Source organism: Halichoerus grypus, chromosome 1 (genome assembly GCF_964656455.1).
Source record: "Halichoerus grypus chromosome 1, mHalGry1.hap1.1, whole genome shotgun sequence".
NCBI lineage: Eukaryota > Metazoa > Chordata > Mammalia > Carnivora > Phocidae > Halichoerus > Halichoerus grypus.
Genome location: NC_135712.1, coordinates 75,228,442 through 75,248,757, shown reverse-complemented (window position 1 = coordinate 75,248,757; position 20,316 = coordinate 75,228,442). Strand labels below are relative to the sequence as shown.

Here is a 20,316-nt window from a genome sequence, read left to right as displayed (position 1 = left end):
GGAAGCAGGGATTATTATTTCAGTAAAGTGGCTTCTCATCTCTTCCATAATGATTTTTCCATTCTCTGAATTTTTAATTTTAATAGGTACCATTATTACCATGTATATTCACTAGTATTCAACAAATATGGAATCAGACCTGGATCAACAGCTTTGATTCAAATAGTAAACATGTATTGATCACCTAATATATGCCAGTTATCATGCTAGTTTCTAAGAATATAAAAATGAAAAAAAGTTATTTTCTTTGAGGGGTTGGCATGACAGCATTTCCAGAATACTTAGTGGACCAAAGCATAGAATTACAACTTGCACTCATTAATCTATAAGCGAAGCAGCAAAAAAAAAGTAAAACCTTACTTCCATAAGGCAGAATTTAGTTGCTGTGATCAAATGCCCCCTGAATAAAGATTTCATAAATTAGTTGATTTATATAAAATTCCAAATCTCAAGAAGAGCAGGTGAGATGAAATGAAAATTCATAAATTATCATTCTTCCATTTTTCTAAGGAGAGGTACAATTTTTTTTTTTTAGAATACTGGTTCTATATGAAATTACAAATGGACAAATGAGGCATTGGTCCTTTAAACTTGATTCTAATACATCTTAAAATCTAGAAAAATAGATTTTTAAAAATATATAAACCTTGCTCATTTATATATATGTATATATATATATATATATATTAAAGTATATATAGATATAAACCAGTGTTTCTACAAGAAAAGGCTATAAACAAAATCTAGTACTATAGAAGAAATGGGAAAGTATATTCAAAGATATATTCTGACACAGAAGAACAAGTATTTCCTATATCATGCAAAATCTTCAAAAACATAAAATGTAGGTGGAAAACTCCTCAATTTGTTATAAGAAACTAGACACCAAACTGCCCTCATGAGCCCACACACACTCTAACTAAACAAAGTCCCGTTTATATACTTAGATTCAAAATCTCCTAAATAATGTATTTAAAAATCTGACAATAAGCTGAAAGAGTAATATATTCTGAAAAAAAATGAAAAACTTCCCAAGACTACAATAAAAATATCTTCTTTGTTGTTAGAATTTGTTAATTTATTAGAACTTGCTTGATATATTTCAACTTCATTTTCAACTTTTAAAAGTTTTTAGTGTCTCTTCAGTATAGTATTAAACTGATTATTTTTGTTAGTTTTTAAATTTGTTAGTTGATTTTACCCAGTTTGAAAGTGTCTATCTTTTAGAGGAGAGAATTATTCCTTTATATTTATTGTGATCCTTATCTGTTGGTCCTATTTCTCCCATCTTTTTTCCTCTAATTATATGGCAAATTTGGGGAGGGGATTGTGGTTTTGTTTTTTTTTTTCTTTCCTATATTTTAAGTTGGAATTTTATTTTCAACATTTGTACCTCTGGTGATTTCAGTCATTATAATTAAATTTAAACTTATGTCCTATGGCCATCTAGATTTAATTAATATCTATATCCACTTGATGGACAAAAGAAACCTTAGCCCAATTTTACTTTCCTTCCCCCCTTAACCCCATCTCAGTTGTCTCTCATTGTAGAGAATCTGGAAATTTAATTGCAGATTTGTATTTATAACCTAATTTTTACATTGTTCATCAGCAACTATATAAACCATGGTTTTACTGTGTTCTTCACTAGTGTCTTGTGTCCTACATCTTCCCTTTCTTGCATTCTTTTTTTTTTTTAAGACTTTATTTATTTGAGAGAGAGAGACACAGCGAGAGAGGGAACACAAGCAGGGGGGTAGGAGAGGGGGAGAAGCAGGCTTCCTGCTGAGCAGGGAGCCCAAAGCGGGGCTCGAACCCAAGACCCTGGGATCATGACCTGAGCCGAAGGCAGACGCTTAACGACTGAGCCACCCAGGCACCCCTCTTGCATTCATTTTTTATTTCATTTAAATATAATCTCAATCAAGTCTTTTAAAACAGTCTGAACCCTGAACCCAAAAACATTATCTGAAAATGCTTTTTGTTTTGCCTATCCTCTAGGATGCTAGTTGACTGTGAATGATTCCCATTTCAAAAGCATTCCCTTTCATAATGTTAAAGAGATGTGTACTATAAATAAATAAGCATTGGGATGTGGTCTTATATTTGGAAGATTAACTTACTATGAGAATTGTGCTTTTGATTTTGACTCCCAGCTTGTGATAGGATTAAGGTCGATTATTTTATCTCTTTATAAAATAGTGTAAAATAAATACCTGCCTATAGGCATTAAAAAAAAAAAAAAAAAACAGAGATGTATTAAAGGTCAAATGTTAAAAACCAGTGTCAATCTGCTTCTTCTCTAGGCAACGTCCTGTTACTGCCATCACCATGATTGCTGTCGTGTTTTTGCACACACTTTGGGGCTCCCTGAGCTTTCTTGGCAATTCCCCAGTCTCACTCTTATGTTCATGTATTAGGCTTGGCACTTGCCATCTATGTCATCAACTACATTGTTGCTTTTCTCTTTTTTCCACTCTTAATGATTTTCTCTCCTACATTATCTCTATTCTCTCTCCTTTTAAAACTCCGTTTGGCTGATGTTGAAATATCAGGATGTATGCTCCATGTCTCCTAATTTTTCTCTTATGCTTTCTGGGTCTTTGGCTTTTAGCATGGAGGCCCAATCTTGTGGCCATTGATTTTTTTTTTTCTCTATCTGTGTCCATTCTGAAAATCAGCTTAGTTTTAAGATCCTGATTTTTTTAATGTAAATATATAAAAGTTCAAAGAAAATGAAAACTAACACTAATATTCTCACGAAATACAAAGTATTTTCTCAGATTTTCCTGCAGTCCTATTTTACAGATAGCCTTGAAGTCTTTTCTACTTACCACCTTCTTCGTTCTCTTCCTTCATTTACTGAGGCAACTTCAGTCATAGTATCATGAGAGCTGTACTCCTTAAACCACTTTTTTTTTAAGATTTATTTATTTATTTGAGAGAGAGAGTGTGTGTGAGAGAGAGCATGAGCGGGAGGGCAGAGAGAGAGACGGAGAATCTCAAGCAGACTCCACACTGAGTGCAGAGCCTGATGCAGGGTTCATTCTCACAACCCTGAGATCATGACCTGAACCAAAACCAAGAGTCCGAAGCTTAATTGACTGAGTCACCCAGACACCCCCTCCTCAAGCCACTTTTGATTACTTTTACTTAAGTATATATCCATAAGCAATATATAGTGTGTTTTAAATTATACAACTATCATTCCACAATATGTATTGTTTGCATCTTGCTCTTTTATTCATTTTAAATATTATATGATATTCCATGATGTAAATATACATTATTTTCCAAATATATTTTCTTATGAGTAGAGAACTAGGCTTTTCCAACAGATTTTGCTACTATACAAAATACTTAAAGTATTCTTACATAAAGTATATTGTTTTTATTGCTTCCATTTTAGTAAGTGTACATTGAAGTGAGCACTCTATAAAACTACTGAATGTCTAATTTACCAGACTATACCCAACTTCCTACTGCCTCAAAAGTGTCCTCTTACGTGTTTTGGGGTTATGATTTTCTCTAGTCTCACTTCAATTACATCTGTTTTCCTTCTTTTCATAATTCTTCAACTATTTCTTTTATCAGATGTTTCCTATTTCTGGTGTTGTAAGGGATGCATTACCCATATAGAAACATATTGTGTATTTTTTGTATTTTCATATTTTGTTTTCAACACAATCACTTCTGTTTTTTGCACCTACTGTAAGCCCTTTCACTAGGATTTACACAATGACCTCCTGAGGGTTGATCCCTCTTCTACTTTTCCATCCTCTTTATCAATTCTCTACAATATTAGGGTTATTTTTTAAAATTATAAGTGATCTCATATCACTACCCTATATCCATAAAGCCCTTGGTATTTTTCTGTCTCATTTAAGCTAAAATATAAATCCTTATCCTTTCTACAGGGCTCTGAATGATGCTGACACTGTATACTATTCCTCCAATCTTACTTCCTTCCAACTTGCCCTCACCTTCCCTGTCCCAGCCATTTGTAGATTCCTTTTTGTTTCTTGCATACTCTGAACACTTGTCTTAGAGTCTTCACATATACCATGCCCTGTGCTTGGAAAGCCTTCCCTGTTCTCTCTAATTTGCTAATTTCTTCTCATCATTGTATCTCAGCCCAGTTTGTATTTGCAGAGGAGGAACTCAGGAAAGAAATTATCTTTCTCTTCTCCACAGAGAAAAGATATGTTGTTGTGTTTCTAAGGACTGGGGTTCCCTTCAGCAAGAATGCAAATTATTTTTATGAGGTGTTAAGAGCTGAGCCCTTTCCTGATGATGGACAATAAGCTGAAAGCTCTCTTTTGTGTGTTAGGACCTAAGTGAGAAGGACTGACCTGGAGGAGATTTGGAAAAGGACATGGTTAAATAGTACTAAATTTGGATACCTGAGTCCCATCCAAAGATCAATTCAGAGATCAGCCAGTGACCTGCAAGAACCAGGACAATGGGCTGGAAGGAATAACAGGACTGCATTCAATTGCCCAGGTCTGTACAGGTCTTAGGCAATGACTCTGGTACAGGGGCCCAGGAATGCCTCATCAAGGCAAGATAAAATTATAGTTACAACTCTGATTATTAAACTTAGTGTTTAACCTTACATATGTCACTTTATCCTTATATACATCATCAATTAAAGTGATAATCTCAAAGATTTTATAATTGTCCAGAATCTCTACAAAGCCCAAATTAGCAACAAAGCTTCTTTTTTGCAGAAGATGATGATTTTGTTGGTCACTTAGGGCAACATGAACTGGAAATCCCCTTGGAAAGGGGGCCAGTTTGTTTCACCTTATTGTCTAGGTTTGTTTACCTTATAATTTTGTCCTATATTTGGGAAGCCAGAAAAGTACCTGGTATAGTATTCCTTCTTTCCTGTTCCCCTCAGGTGACTCTGAAATGATTGTACCATACACAAATTACAGATCGTGCATAAGCTTTCAAACAATAAAGTTGTAATTTTAGAAACGGCAGAGAAGTTACCCTGTTCTTTTTCTTCAATTAGTTAGAATGTTTTGGGCTGGATATCTTTTTGGAACAATCTCTCACACCTAGTTAGTCTTGCTTGTCAGTTTATATGATAGGTCTCTGGGTGCCAGAACAAGTCAACCCTGGAAAGTGATTTTATGAGGAAGCCCATTTAACTTTTATGTCTTCATCAGGGCAGTCATTATTTCTGCTAGTAAAAGATTTCTAAATTGGCCTATAATGTCAAGCATGACATTTAGGGTGCAAGTGTTTTGGTGGTCTGAACAGTGAATAAAAGGGGTTAATAACAACCATGTGCATGCAGTTGTCCATTGAGCTGACTGGCTTGTGAGCATGGCATACGTTTGAATGTCAACTCAACTTGTAAAAATAACTTGGACTCTTAAACACTTAGGTCTGTATAATAATTTATGGACATCAGATTAGAATCCCATAGAGTGCTTTGGAAATTTATTTAGGTAGATTTTATTCCAGGAAAATCTCATCATGTAAGTTTGAGAGCTAAAACAGTGTGCTAAATGTTCTAGGCAATTGCCTGCTAACTTTAAATTTTGTACATTAAATATAAAATTATGCCTACTGAATTTTCAAGGAAAAAAAATAAAATTTTATTTGATTTTTTTCTTGCAATCCCACAATATATTTATATAGAATTAAGAACAGAAATGGATTCAGATACCATCTGACCCACTCTCTATTTTTCATGTACGAAAACTGAGACCTAAAGAGGAAGTGGCTAATATGGTTATACAGAAATTTACTGCAGAGCTAAGAATAGAACACAACTTTCCTATACCTGGTGTTCTTTCAACCTCACCCCAGATCATACCAAGTCTAACGACACATAAATGTCCATATATAAATGTGTGGATGTCCAAGGATATAGCATTTCAACCTCTAGTTCTGGTATATCAACTACTAAAATGAGGCACATTCTTTTTTCCACTCAAGTGTAAGGTAAATAAATAAAAATTTGAAAGAAAACTGTAAACAATTTCCAACACATATTTAATCATTAATATTCTCACTGGTTAGGAAAAAACAAAGAAATGATCATTTGAATTCTAATAAAATCATTTTACAATGATGGATTTATTTTTTTTTAATTTTTTATTTAAATTCAATTAGCCAACATATAGTACATCATTAGTTTCAGATGTAGTGTTCAATAATTTATCAGTTGTGTATAGCACCCAATGATTGATTTCAAGTATGAAAGGAAAATAACCTGAAATGGAAGGAATCAAGTAGCCTTCTAGGGACATTTATTCAAATGTAAACAGGCACCTTTTACAAACCCCATCTATGTAGTTGGAACTAGAAATGATAGAAAAACTTGGAAGAAAATGTCTTCCTTGCTGTGTTTCCCACTTTATTAGATTATACTATTTCACTTTATGGTTTAAAATGCCATGCTGAACAATGTATGAGGCCAAGGGTTGTTTTGATAATTTATAGTTAAATAAGTTAAATTTTAGATTCACTCAATTATTTGACCATATATCATCCAGCTTGATTTAGATTCGAACTTATTGAAAGTCAAATCAATTTCTTCTATAGGAAGGACTGAGATTGAGGAGCAAGTCACAGTGATAAATACCACAGAGGATGATATATTTTTTTACCAGTTAGAGTATAATCCTATTTTTAATTGCTCTCTTTTATAGTCCACTAAAATTATAAATTACCAATTTGAAATGGTAAACACTTATTGCAAATTTAATCTTTTCTCTTCCTTTCTCTTCCCTTTTTTTTTGTTTTTTTGTTTTTTTGTTTTTTAGACTTATGTTCAAGCCATCTGTATGGCTACATTTTTCAAGATAATGAGTCTGAAAAGTTTTTTTTTTTTAAACTTGAAACATAAGTTTCTATGAGAATTTTCAGAAAAAAATGTGACTGTTTAAGAAAATGTTGCTTCAGAGTAGTGACTCCACAGAGAAGAGACTTCTCCTCAAAGAAAAACAATTGATAAAGAGGTAGTTACTCTTATGGTGGTAATGTATATATTTGTTAAATCACTATATTGTGCACCTGAAACTAACATAATATTGTATGTCAGCTGCACTTCAATTAAAAAAATAAAGGCCAATTAAAGAGGATATCTTGGGATGCCTGGGTGGCTCCGATTAAGCATCTGCCTTTGGCTCAGGTCATGATCCCAGGGTCCTGTGATGGAGCCCCAAGTTGGGCTCCCTGATTGCAGGGAGCCTGCTTCTCCCTCTCCTCCCAGCTCATGCTCTCTTTTACTATCTCTCTCTCTCTAATAAATAAAATCTTAAAAAATAAAGAAGAATAAAGAGGATAACTTATATTTTTTCCTCAGTACAAACAAACAAAAGACAATGAGTTTCTTATCATGGCTGTGCTAAATTAGAGTAAGGTATAAATTCTGTAGCTCCATTTTCCACAATAGAGTATATTAAGGAGTAAAATAAAGAAAATATATACAGAGTTTTTCAAATTCTTTTATTCATTTTGAATTTTTCTAATTGAAGGCCATTCATATTCAGAATTCTATAGTTTCATCTGACATATCAAATTATCTCTTACAGAAAGAATCATACCTAAATTTTAGGGGTGCTTGGGTGGCTCAGCCATTAAGTGTTTGCCTCCAGCTCAGGTCATGGTCCCAGGGTCCTGGGATCAAGCCCCACATAGGGCTCCCTGCTCGGCGGGGACACTGCTTCTCCCTCTCCCACTCCCCCTGCTTGTGTTCCCTCTCTCGCTGTATCTCTCTGTTAAATAAATAAATAAAATCTTAAAAAAAAAGAATCATACCTAAATTTTAAGATATTTGTATATTATTTGCATATTAATTTATGGAGATCAGAAAGCAATTTTTTTTAAGATTTATTTATTTGAGACACAGAGAGTGAGAACACAAGCAGGGAGGAGGATCAGAGGAGAGGGAGAGGCAGACTTTCCACCCAGCAGAAAGTCCGGCATGGGGCTTGATCCCAGGACCCTGAGATCATGACCTGAGCTGAAGGCAAACGCTTAACCGACTGAGCCACCCAGGCGCTCCCAGAAAGCAATTTTTAAACATATTCCTTTTTTTATTTGTCCTTTGAATCTTTCCTCCTGCCCATGCAATAACATTACTGTTGTTGACATAAGTGTTTTCTGTTATTTCTTTAAAGAAATGAATTAATTAACTTACATATACTCAAGTTTAATCTTGGAGAAAAGTTTTGTTGAAATTTTCATCTAAGTTACTCTTTCAGTTTATCCCATACAATTAACTCTTGACCCAGATTCCTACAGACAAATATAAAGTCATGGAAACAGGTAGGGCTAGGAAAAGACTAACATTGTAAAAAATCTTTACCAGGGTCAGAGTGGAAAACAACAGAGTAACCAGCGCCCTTTATTGCGCATTTTTTTCTGCATTAAACTCTTTGTTAAAAATCCTTCCATAGATTCTTTAATCATCAGAGCAACCTTAGTGGGTACTATTAAATATCCATAAGGAACCTGAGAGAACTTAGGAAACTTGAAAATAATTACAGAATTGGCCAGAGGCAAAGCTGGTAAGTAACAAATCTGGGATTTCAACTTAAATGGTATGATTTCAGTGCCTTAGGCTAGAGTGTATCAGACTATTTTTTAGGTCAGGGGAATCAATCTATTTAGGAGTGGTGGCACAGGACATGGCACCTCAAAGGAAATGCCCCTTACCTAAAAATCTGAGTTCTCTTCTCTTACATAGGATTGAAAGGTGCAGAATATACCAAACTATATTCCAATGGGATTTAATGAGAATTAGAAGGCAATAAGCAGTGTCTAGTTAAAACAGTTATTTTGTTCAACTTGACTTGATTGTCCATTTACAATTTATGACTTTATAGTCGACAGTGCTATTCTGTCAGACAGTCTGATTTCCTTTCTTGTTCTCATATTCTCTTCTCCAAACAGCAACAGAACAATCTTTTAAACACATAAATCATACCATCTCCAGGCTTAAAATGCTGTAGGGCTTCAGTCACATTTAGAATGTATCCCCTCCTTGTGCGGTTCTGCAAGGTGCTGTGTGAGCTAGCCCTTCCCTACACATATGACAACATCTCCCCCCATTGCCCTTGTTAGGACTTTCCCCTCCACCCTTTTCAATCATGCTCCTCCTCAAATATGCCCAGCTCATGCTCTCCCTGAAAAACTCTTCCCTCGGATTTTTCAATGTTTCAATTCCTCATTCCACTCAAGTCTCCATATATACCTCCTTAGAGAGGTCTTTCCTCACTAACTCATTTAAAAACCACTCCCAGCCTCATCACTCCATCCCCTTCCTGGCTCTCCCCACATGCTTTTATTAAATCTTAGTTTGTTTCCTTTTTTATCTGCAAGTTCCCCAGGGGCAGAGAGACTTAAGAGGAGCACTGTTCACTGCTGTGTGTCTAGTGCTCTGGCAATGTCTGGCACTTAGTAAGCATTCATTAGCTATATGTGGGGAAAGAAATTTTATGATCCTGAATTATTTTAAAAATTACATTTGTTGGTCTAGGCAGGCACACTCGTTCACTTTAAATCATATTGAAAAAAATTTTGGAGTATAAAGATGTTTAGGAGATAGCAGATTATCTTATGAAAGCACATTTAGACTACTCATTAGGTCAAAATTGTGTACTGATTTTTAGATATAACTTTTAGCCTATGTTTTCATTACAGTGTTTAAAGGAGGAGGAAAGATGGATGGATGGATGGATGGATTCTATTTCTCAATACTTATGTATCTCAAAGTGATTCACAAACAGCAGAACCTCTGATTATTTCAAAGAGCCACAGATGGAGTAGCAAGGATAGATGGCTCAGCAACCAAGACAGGGATCTCTGGCCTGTTTCCCTCATTTGCAAAATCAGGGAACTGGGCCTGATGGTTTCTAAGACCCATTCTAGTTTATTTTTCTACAAATTGATTATTGTAACTTTAAAAAAAATCATCCAAACTCTAAAATATCAAAAATAAGAATACAATTATACTAATTTAAATGTATAGATTATAGCTATAAATGCCAATAACCTGCAAGAATCCTTCTTGATTAGCAAATATAACCACCCAGATACTCCACTCACTAACCGTGTGACACTAAGAGAGTAGTTTCATCTTTCTATGCCTTAATTTCTTCACTTGTAAAATGGAATTAATTACAGGATACACCTTATAAGGTAGTTGTTAAAATTAAATGAACTGATGTGTGATGCACCATTAATGTATTATGCAGCATATTATGAGTGCTAAATAATTGTCAGCTAGTGAACACAAACACAGTTAATGAACTTAAGGTTTTAAGAACAAGTTAAAGTGAAATATGCTACCAAATCTTCCTAAAATTGTTAATCAACTTCTACACTCCTTTTTTGAATGAAAGAAGGGATGTGGGGAATAATTCAAAAAGTAAATTTGAACATAGACCTGATTTAATTAATATAAATTCTGAATCCACTCAGTTCAGACAAATTATATTAAAATATAATTATTTTACCTCCAGTCATTTATGCAGATATACTAGCATTGCTTTTTCATATTAGGAATATGTTATAAGAAATATACACAAAGGAATTCACCCGTTACCACAAAAAGAAATGTGTATGTCTCTTCTTTAATAAAATCAGGAAGTGACGATTTTGCCAAACCACATATGAGGAAGAATCCTTGCAAAATGTTTCGGTATTTGACCCAAATCAGAGGAGAACAACAGAAGAGATACTTACATTTAGAATTAAGCAATGTACAGATTTCACTAAAAGTTTGTGAGAAGTTCCTAAATAACATAATCCAGATTCTTTTGTTAGAATAATTAAGAAAAAAAAAATCAATCGGCCTCAGAAGAAAAAATAAATTTCCTATGGGTTACTACTCACTATTTCTACTCAGTAGAGAATTAGAGAAGGTGAAGCCATAAGACAGACAACGTAAGCATACCATCTTCAGCTTAACTCAGCTATGTTGCTCTGAGCTGCGATAACTGAGAAGATGCAAATAACCTTTAAATAAACAAGAGAACTCTGATCTAGGAGGCTTCACTGTGAAAAATAATGACCCTTACTAACAATCTGCATACCTAGAGAGGACTCAGATTAAACATACCCAGAGCAGAATACACCACAAATTATGTGAAAACGTATTCTAAAAATGTGCCCTAGTTTCACCGCCTATCATGCCCACTTCCACCCTTTGCTACACCACTGAGCAAATAATCTGGAAGGTAAGGTAACTTTGAGACATCACAATAAGCAAGAAGTATACAACATGGGATTTATATTTTCTATTTTTTTCAAAGATTTTATTTATTTGACAGAGAGAGAGATAGCGAGAGGGAACACAAGCAGGGAGAGTGGGGGAGGGAGAAGCAGGCTTCCCGCTGAGCAGGGAGCCTGTGGTGGGGCTCAATCCCAGGACCCTGGGACCATGACCTGAGCTGAAGGCAGACGCTTAACGACTGAACCACCCAGGCACTACTGGATTTATATTTTAAATAAAAGGTAATAAAACAGGTAAATAACCTGAAATAAAGAACGCTCCTGGAAAATGAAATTTTCTAAAATAAATTTCCGAGTTCATTATAGTAAAAGAGAACATAAATAATTTGTAAAGAAACTTTAAAGAATAATACAAGAGAAAGAAGAAAGTTAAGACAGTGGAATATGAAAGGTAAATCGGAAGAAATCAGGAAGACCATTAAAAATCACAGCGAAAAGCATTATTAAAATTTGAAAATATGTTAAGATTTGCAAGGCATATGATTGATACCGTGAAAACTGAAGCAAGGAGGTAGAGGACAGATATAGACATGCAAAAACAAATGGGCAAGACGGTGACCAAAATGCTGAAAGACAACAGCTATGGAAAGCAAACAAAAGAGATCCAACCTAGCCATAAATGGTGTTCCTGAAGAAGAGAAAAATATACACATGGAATGAAAAATATCTATGTTAAGAGAGATGTTGCTCAATGTGGAAAATTAACAAGGAAACCTGGTTCCCTTTATGACATTAAAACTGTAGATTAAACAGAGAAGGAGGTAAGAAAATTTGCAAATCCCAAATGATAAAGAAGGAAAAAAGAAAAATGAACGTGGAAATAACAAAGATGTACAAAACATAAAAGATTTTATAAATAAATGTAAATCTCAAATATAAATGTACATATGAACATAAATAATTTGATAGTTAATGAAAACATAAAAGCAAAATATTCCTCATAATTTTATTATTTTATGTAAGATAGTAATGAAATATCAATAATAAAATAGGTTCTAATGAAAATTTACAAAATTTAAAAACCTAGATGGACAAAGTAGAAAGCTATAAAATGGAAAAATTGACACAAAATTATAAAATTTGACATATCCAATAATCATTTTTTTCCCAATAATCACTTTTAAAAACTGAAGTGGGAATCAAAGAACAACTCTTCCCCATCCTCTAAAAAACTCCCCGAACAAAAACAATTATATAATTAATTCTCACAAACTTGCTTTAGTACATGGTTGTAGATAAATAAAATAGAGGGAAAGCTGATGAGGTCATATGAACCTAAGCCCCAAACTAGAATAAGGATAGCACAGAAATCATAGCTATATTTCAAATATGAATATAGTTGTAAAAGTCCTAAATAAAATGTCTTGTAATCAAACACAAAAGTGTCTTAAAAATAATATATTTTGTTCGGTAGATTAAACTCAGAAATTCAGATAATCTATCACATCGGTGAAGTAAAGGAAAAAAATCAAACAATCAGTAGATACAAAGCATTTGATAAATATTAACAAGTATTTATGTTTAGAAAAAGAACATGGGGCACCTGGGTGGCTCAATCATTGAGCATCTGTCTTCGGCTCAGGTCATGATCTCAGGGTTCTGGGATCGAGCCCTGTGTCGGGCTCTCTGCCGGGCAGGAAGCCTGCTTCTCCCTCTCCCACTCCCCCTGCTTGTGTTCCCTCTCTCGCTGTCTCGCTCTGTCAAGTAAATAAATAAAATCTTAAAAAAAAAAAAAAAAAGGAAAAGAAAAAGAACATAAAACTAGGAATAGACTCAAACTCTCTTAATTTGATCAAAAACTTAGGGGAAATCTCATGATTCATGAAAAATCTTTAGTTAGACATACTATCTTTAAGATCAGAAATAAAACAAAAAGGCCTGGTTACACAGGCCTATGATTGAAAAAAATCAATTGGTGATTTAAGGATAAGAAGAGAGACAAAGCTGTCATTATGTACAGATGATAGAATTAACTATATAGAAAACTCAGTATAATGAAAAAAAATTAGAGAGTCACCTGGGATTCTAAATACAGGATGAATTTACAAAATATGTGCATTTATTTATATTGGTAATATCTAACTGGAGTATATATTAGATGCAATTCACAGTATAAAAGGAGATAAAAAACATAGGCATTCACTTGGTGGCACCTGGGTGGCTCAGTCGTTAAGCGTCTGCCTTCAGCTCAGGTCATGATCCCATGGTCCTGGGATCCAGCTCCGCATCGGGCTCCCTGCTCCGCGGGAGGCCTGCTTCTCCCTCTGCTGTTCCCCTTGCTTGTGTTCCCTCTCTCCCTGCCTCTCTCTCTGTCAAATAAATAAATAAAATCTTAAAAAAAAAAAAAAAAGATAGGCATTCACTTAACAAAGAATTTACCTTGCACAAGAAATTAATGGAGAAAACATTTTAGTTATATTAAAGGATATAAAGGATATAAAACATGAGCTAAATTCAGAGATTAATTTCATGTTCATGGATGGAATTTTTAACATTACAAAGATGTCAATGCTTCCTCAGATTATAAATTCAACACAAATTTGGATCAAAATTCAAAAAAGATTGTTTGTTGTTGGGGTTTGTTTTTTGTATTTTTTTTTTTTTTTTTTTGAGGAACTACAGAAAACTACTTAAAAATTTATCTTGAAGAATAAAGTCCACAGATGGTTATTTCAGTTTGGAAAGAGAAGAACAAAGATTCAACCTGCCAGATAATAAGGTACATTGTAAGCCACAGTAATAAAAAAAAATACTGTGGGACCAGTTCAGGAACAAATAACTACACCAAAAAAAAAAAAAAAGAAAAAACCACAAAAAAAAACAGAGAACTTAGAGTAATACTCATGCACACATGGAGTAAAGATGAGTAGAATGCAGGGGCTAAAAGCATGGACAATAGAGCCTCACTGCCTACACCAGAAACATGGTTCTGGTACTTAATGGTTATGTGACCTTGGCCTAATTATTCATCTCTCTGTGCCTCAGTTTCTTCTTTTGTAAAACAGGAAATAAAAATAGGGCATTTATTTATTTATCTATTCATTTATTTTAGTGAGAACATTTAAGTTCTCTCTTAGCAAATTTCAATTATATAATACAGTGTTATCAATTATAGACACCACGTTACACATTAGATCCTCAGACTTTATTCATCTTATAGCTGAAAGTTTATACCCTTTTACCAAACTCTCCCTCATTCCCCCCATCCCCCAAACCCCTGACAACCACGTTTCTATTCTCTGTTTACCGTTTTTTTTTTAATTTTAGATTCCACAGATAAGTGATATCATGCAGTATTTGTCTTTCTTTATCTGACTTATTTCACTTAGCATAATGCTCCTAAGGTAACTTATGCAAGGCGGTGGATGTGTGTGGTAAAGATGGGAGGAATCCTTTTACAGTGTATGTGTATATCAGATCACCACAGTGAACATTTTAAAAATCTTACAACTGTACATGTTAATTATACCTCAATAAAACTGAAATTTGAAAAATATATTTTTTAAACCAAAAAAAGTACCTCCTTAATAGGGTTGTTGTAAAGATTAGTTGAGTAAAGCATTCACAACACGGGTGGGCATTGGGTAAGTACTCAATAAAGATTAGTTGTTAACACAAAGCAGAAAGGAAAACATGCCCTCCTTAGTAGATGGGGTCATGGATACTGGTAAAAAAGGCTCTAGAACTCCAGGTGAGTTTTTAAAAATTAAGTATTTTAATTTTTAAAGTATAAATCATAAGATAAACATTTGATAAAGTTGATTACATTAAAATTCAGAATTTGTGTTTATGATACACAAATCTTTAACAGAAAGGTAAAAGACAGCAAGGAGATATTTGCAACATCTAATGCCAAAAAATATCTTTAGACTATAAAAAGAACATGTAAAAGTTATTAATATCAAAACCCACCAAAATAAACAATGACCAAAAATAACTCTAAATGGCAGAAGTTATGCTATAAAAGAAAATTCTGTGAACACTAAATCATTTTAAATATAAATAACATTAAACCGCTTTGAAAATTATGGTTATTGAGGAGAATGTAAAGTTGTAAACTTTACGCTGTAAAAATACCAGACAGTAAAAATTGAAACGATGGAAGCCAGTGAAGGAAGTAGGAAGACATATGTACACAAATTTCTTATTCTTTAAAGCAGGGAGACAATAGATAATCTGCAAAGCTTATAAAATAGGAAACATTATTAGGTAAAGAAATGAGTGCAATCATAACATATCTCCCTAAATTACTAGACTATGAAAACAAAAGTACATAAAACAAACCAAATGTAGACTAGATAAAGGAATTCAAAAGAAATGCTGAAAATAAAATCAAATATAAAATTAGAAATCAGAAATATGGAACATGCGCTAAATTTCCAAAGCCTGTTATCCACGTTTCTAATATGCTCTATGTTTCCTTCTCATGGCCAGCTACTTTTTTTTTTTATTATTATGTTATGTTAATCACCATACATCATTAGTTTTGATGTAGTGTTCCATGATTCATTGTTTGCGTATAACACCCAGTGCTCCATTCAATACGTGCCCTCTTTAATACCCATCACTGGGCTAACCCATCCCCCCACCGCCCTCCCCTCTAGAACCCTCAGTTTGTTTCTCAGAGTTCATAGTCTCTCATGGTTCATCTCCCCCTCGGATTCCCCCCCCTTCATTTTTCCCTTCCTGTTATCTTCTTTTTTTTTTTTTTAACATATAATGTATTATTTGTTTCAGAGGTACAGGTCTGTGATTCATCAGTCTTACACAATTCACAGCACTCACCATAGCATATACCCTCCCCAATGTCTATCACCCAGCCACCGCAACCCTCCCACCCCCCACCACTCCAGCAACCCTCAGTTTGTTTCCTGAGATTAAGAATTCCTCATATCAGTGAGATCATATGATACATGTCTTTCTCTGATTGACTTATTTCACTCAGCATAATACCCTCCAGTTCCATCCACGTCGTTGCAAATGGCAAGATTTCATTCCTTTTGATGGCTCTATAATATTCCATTGTATATATATACCACTTCTCCTTTATCCATTCATCTGTCAATGGACATCTTGGCTCTTTCCACAGTTTGGCTATTGTAGACAATGCTGCTATAAACATCGGGGTGCACGTGCCCCTTCGGATCCCTACATTTGTATCTTTGGGGTAAATACCCAGTAGTGCAATTGCTGGGTCATATGGGAGCTCTATTTTCAACTTTTTGAGGAACCTTCATACTGTTTTCCAGAGTGGCTGCACCAGCTTGCATTCCCACCAACAGTGTAGCAGGGTTCCCCTTTCTCCACATCCCTGCCAACATCTGTCGTTTACTGACTTGTTAATTTTAGCCATTCTGACTGGTGTGAGGTGGTATCTCATTGAGGTTTTGATTTCGTTTTCCCTGATGCCGAGTGATATTGAGCACTTTTTCATGTACCTGTTGGCCATTTGAATGTCTTCTTTAGAAAAATGTCTGTTCATGTCTTCTGCCCATTTCTTGATTGGATCTTTTTTTGGGGGGTGTTGAGTTTGATAAGTTCTTTATAGATTTTGGATACTAGCCTTTTATCTAATATGTTATTTGCAAATATCTTCTCCCGTTCTGTCGGTTGTCTTTTGGTTTTGTTGACTGTTTCTTTTGCTGTGAAAAGCTTTTTATCTTGATGAAGTCCCAATAGTTCATTTTTGCCCTTGCTTCCCTTGCCTTTGGCACTGTTTCTAGGAAGAAGTTGCTGCGGCTGAGGTTGAAGGGGTTGCTGCCTGTGTTCTCCTTTAAGATTTTGATGGACTCCTGTCTCACATTTAGGTCTTTTAACCATTTGGAGTCTATTTTTGTGTGTGGTGTAAGGAAATGGTCCAGTTTCATTCCGCATGTGGCTGTCCAATTTTCCCAACACCATTTGTTGAAGAGACTGTCTTTTTGCCATTGGACACTTTTTCCTGCTTTGTCGAAGATTAGTTGACCAGAGAGTTGAGGGTCCATTTCTAGGCTCTCTAGTCTGTTCCATTGATCTATGTGTCTGTTTTTGTGCCAGTACCATCCTGCCTTGATGATGACAGCTTTGTAATAGAGTTTGAAGTCTGGAATTGTGATGCCACCAGCTTTGCTTTTCTTTTTCAACATTCCTCTGGCTATTTGGGGTCTTTTCTGGTTCCATACAAATTTTAGGATTATTTGTTCCATTTCTTTGAAAAAAGTGGATGGTATTTTGATGGGGATTGCATTGAATATGTAGATTGCTCTAGGTAGCATTGAAATCTTCACAATATTTGTCTTCCAATTGATGAGCATAGAACATTTTTCCATTTCTTTGTGACTTCCTCAATTTCTTTCATGAGTATTTTATAGTTTTCTGAGTACAGAATCTTTGCCTCTCTGGTTAGATTTATTCCTAGGTATCTTATGGTTTTGGATGCAATTGTAAATGGGATTGACTCCTTAATTTCTCTTTCTTCTGTCTTGTTGTTGGTGTATAGGAATGCCACTGATTTCTGTGCATTGATTTTATATCCCGCCACTTTACTGAATTCCTGTATGAGTTCTAGGAGTTTTGGGGTGGAGTCTTTGGGTTTTCCACATAAGGTATCACATCATCTACAAAGAGTGAGAGTTTGACTTCTTCTTTGCCGATTTGGATGCCTTTTATTTCTTTTTGTTGTCTGATTGCTGTGGCTAGGACTTCTAATACTATGTTGAATAGCAGTGGTGATAGTGGACATCCCCGCCACATTCCTGACCTTAGGGAGAAAGCTCTTAGTTTTTCCCCATTGAGAATGATATTTGCTGTGGGTTTTTCATAGATGGCTTTTATGATATTGAGGTATGTACCCTCTATCCCTATACTCTGAAGAGTTTTGATCAAGAAAGGATGCTGTACTCTGTCAAATGCTTTTTCTGCGTCTATTGAAAGGATCGTATGGTTCTTGTTCTTTCATTAATGTATTGTATCACATTGATTGATTTGCAGATGTTGAACCAACCTCGCAGCCCAGGGATAAATCCCACTTGGTCGTGGTGAATAATCCTTTTAATGTACTGTTGGATCCTATTGGCTAGTATTTTGGTGAGAATTTTGGCATCCATGTTCATCAAGGATATTGGTCTATAATTCTCCTTTTTGATGGGGTCTTTGTCTGGTTTGGGGATCAAGGTAATGGTGGCCTCATAAAATGAGTTTGGAAGTTTTCCTTCCATTTCTATTTTTTGGAACAGTTTCAGAAGAATAGGTATTAATTCTTCTTTAAATATTTGGTAGAATTCCCCTGGGAAACCATCTGGCCCTGGGCTTTTGTTGGTTGTGAGATTTTTGATTATTGCTTCAATTCCCTTAGTGGATATAGGTCTGTTCAGGTTTTCTATTTGTTCCTGGTTCAGTTTTGGTAGTTTATACATCTCTAGGAATGCCATTTCTTCCAGATTATCTAATTTGCTGCCATATAGTTGCTCATAATATGTTCTTATAATTGTTTATATTTCTTTGGTGTTGGTTGTGATCTCTCCTCTTTCATTCATGATTTTATTTATTTGGGTCCTTTCTCTTTTCTTTTTGATAAGTCTGGCCAGGGGTTTATAGGGGAAAGTTTTCAATTAGCCATAATCGCACCTCGGATAAACCTCATTGCTACGATACTGCCACTTCGCAAAGCTGGCCAGGGGTTTATCAATCTTGTTAATTCTTTCAAAGAACAACCTCCTAGTTTTGTTGATCTGTTCTACTGTTCTTTTGGTTTCTATTTCATTGATTTTTGCTCTGATCTTTATTATTTCTCTTCTCCTGCTGGATTTAGGCTTTATTTGCTGTTCTTTCTCCAGCTCCTTCAGGTGTAGGGTTAGGTTGTGTATTTGAGACCTTTCTTGTTTCTTGAGAAAGGCTTGTGTTGCTATATACTTTCCTCTTAGGACTGCCTTTGCTGCATCCCAAAGATTTTGAACAGTTGTGTTTTCATTTTCATTAGTTTCCATGAATTTTTTTAATTCTTCTTGAATTTCCTGATTGACCCATTAGTTCTTTAGTAGGATGCTCTTTAGCCACCATGTATTTGAGTTCTTTCTGACTTTCCTCTTGTGATTGAGTTCTAGTTTCAAAGCATTGTGGTCTGAAAATATGCAGGGAATGATCCCAATGTTTTGGTACCAGTTGAGACCTGATTTGTGACCTAGGATGTGATCTATTCTGGAGAATGTTCCATGGGCACTAGAGAAGAATATGTATTCTGTTGCTTTAGGATGGAATGTGCTGAATATATCTGTGAAGGCCATTTGGTCCAGTGAGTCATTTAAAGTCTTTATTTCCTTGTTGATCTTTGCTTAGATGATCTGTCCATTTCAGTGAGAGGGTTGTTAAAGTCCCCCACTATTATTGTATTGTTGTCGATGTGTTTCTTTGCTTTTGTAATTAATTGGCTTATATAATTGGCTGCTCCCATGTTAGGAGCATAGATATTTACAATTGTTAGATCTTCTTGTTGGATACACCCTTTAAGTAGGATATAGTGTCCTTCTTCATCTCTTATTACAGTGTTTGGTTTAAAATCTAATTTGTCTGATATAAGGATTGCCACCCCAGCTTTCTTTTGGTGTCCATTAGCATGGTAAATGGTTTTCCACCCCCTCACTTTCAACTTGGGGCTGTCTTTGGGTCTAAACTGAGTCTCTTGCAGACAGCATATCGATGGGTCTTGTTTTTTTATCCAATCTGATAGCCTATGTCTTTTGATTGGGGCATTTAGCCCATTTACATTCAGGGTAACTATTGAAAGATAGGAATTTAGTGCCATTGTATTGCCTGTAAGGTGACTGTTACTGTATATTGTCTGTGTTCCTTTCTGGTCTATGTTGCTTATAGGCTCTTTCTTTGCCTAGAGGATCCCTTTCAAGATTTCTTGTAGGGCTGGTTTTGTGTTTGCAAATTCCTTTAGTTTTTGTTTGTCCTGGAAGCTTTTTATCTCTCCTTCTATTTTCAATGACAGCCTAGCTGGGTATAGTATTCTTGGCTGCATATTTTTCTCATTTAGTGCTCTGAATATATCATGCCAGTCCTTTCTGACCTGCC

General features: G+C 35.0%; 1 non-coding gene across 1 annotated transcript; it reads right to left on the bottom strand.

Moving 5' to 3' along the window:
• Nucleotides 1-18,768: 18,768 nt before the first annotated feature.
• LOC118545617 (U4 spliceosomal RNA) lies at nt 18,769-18,911 on the bottom strand. Its single transcript, XR_004922173.1, has one exon. It is a non-coding gene; the product is annotated as a U4 spliceosomal RNA (small nuclear RNA).
• Between the last annotated feature and the right edge of the window lie 1,405 nt (nt 18,912-20,316).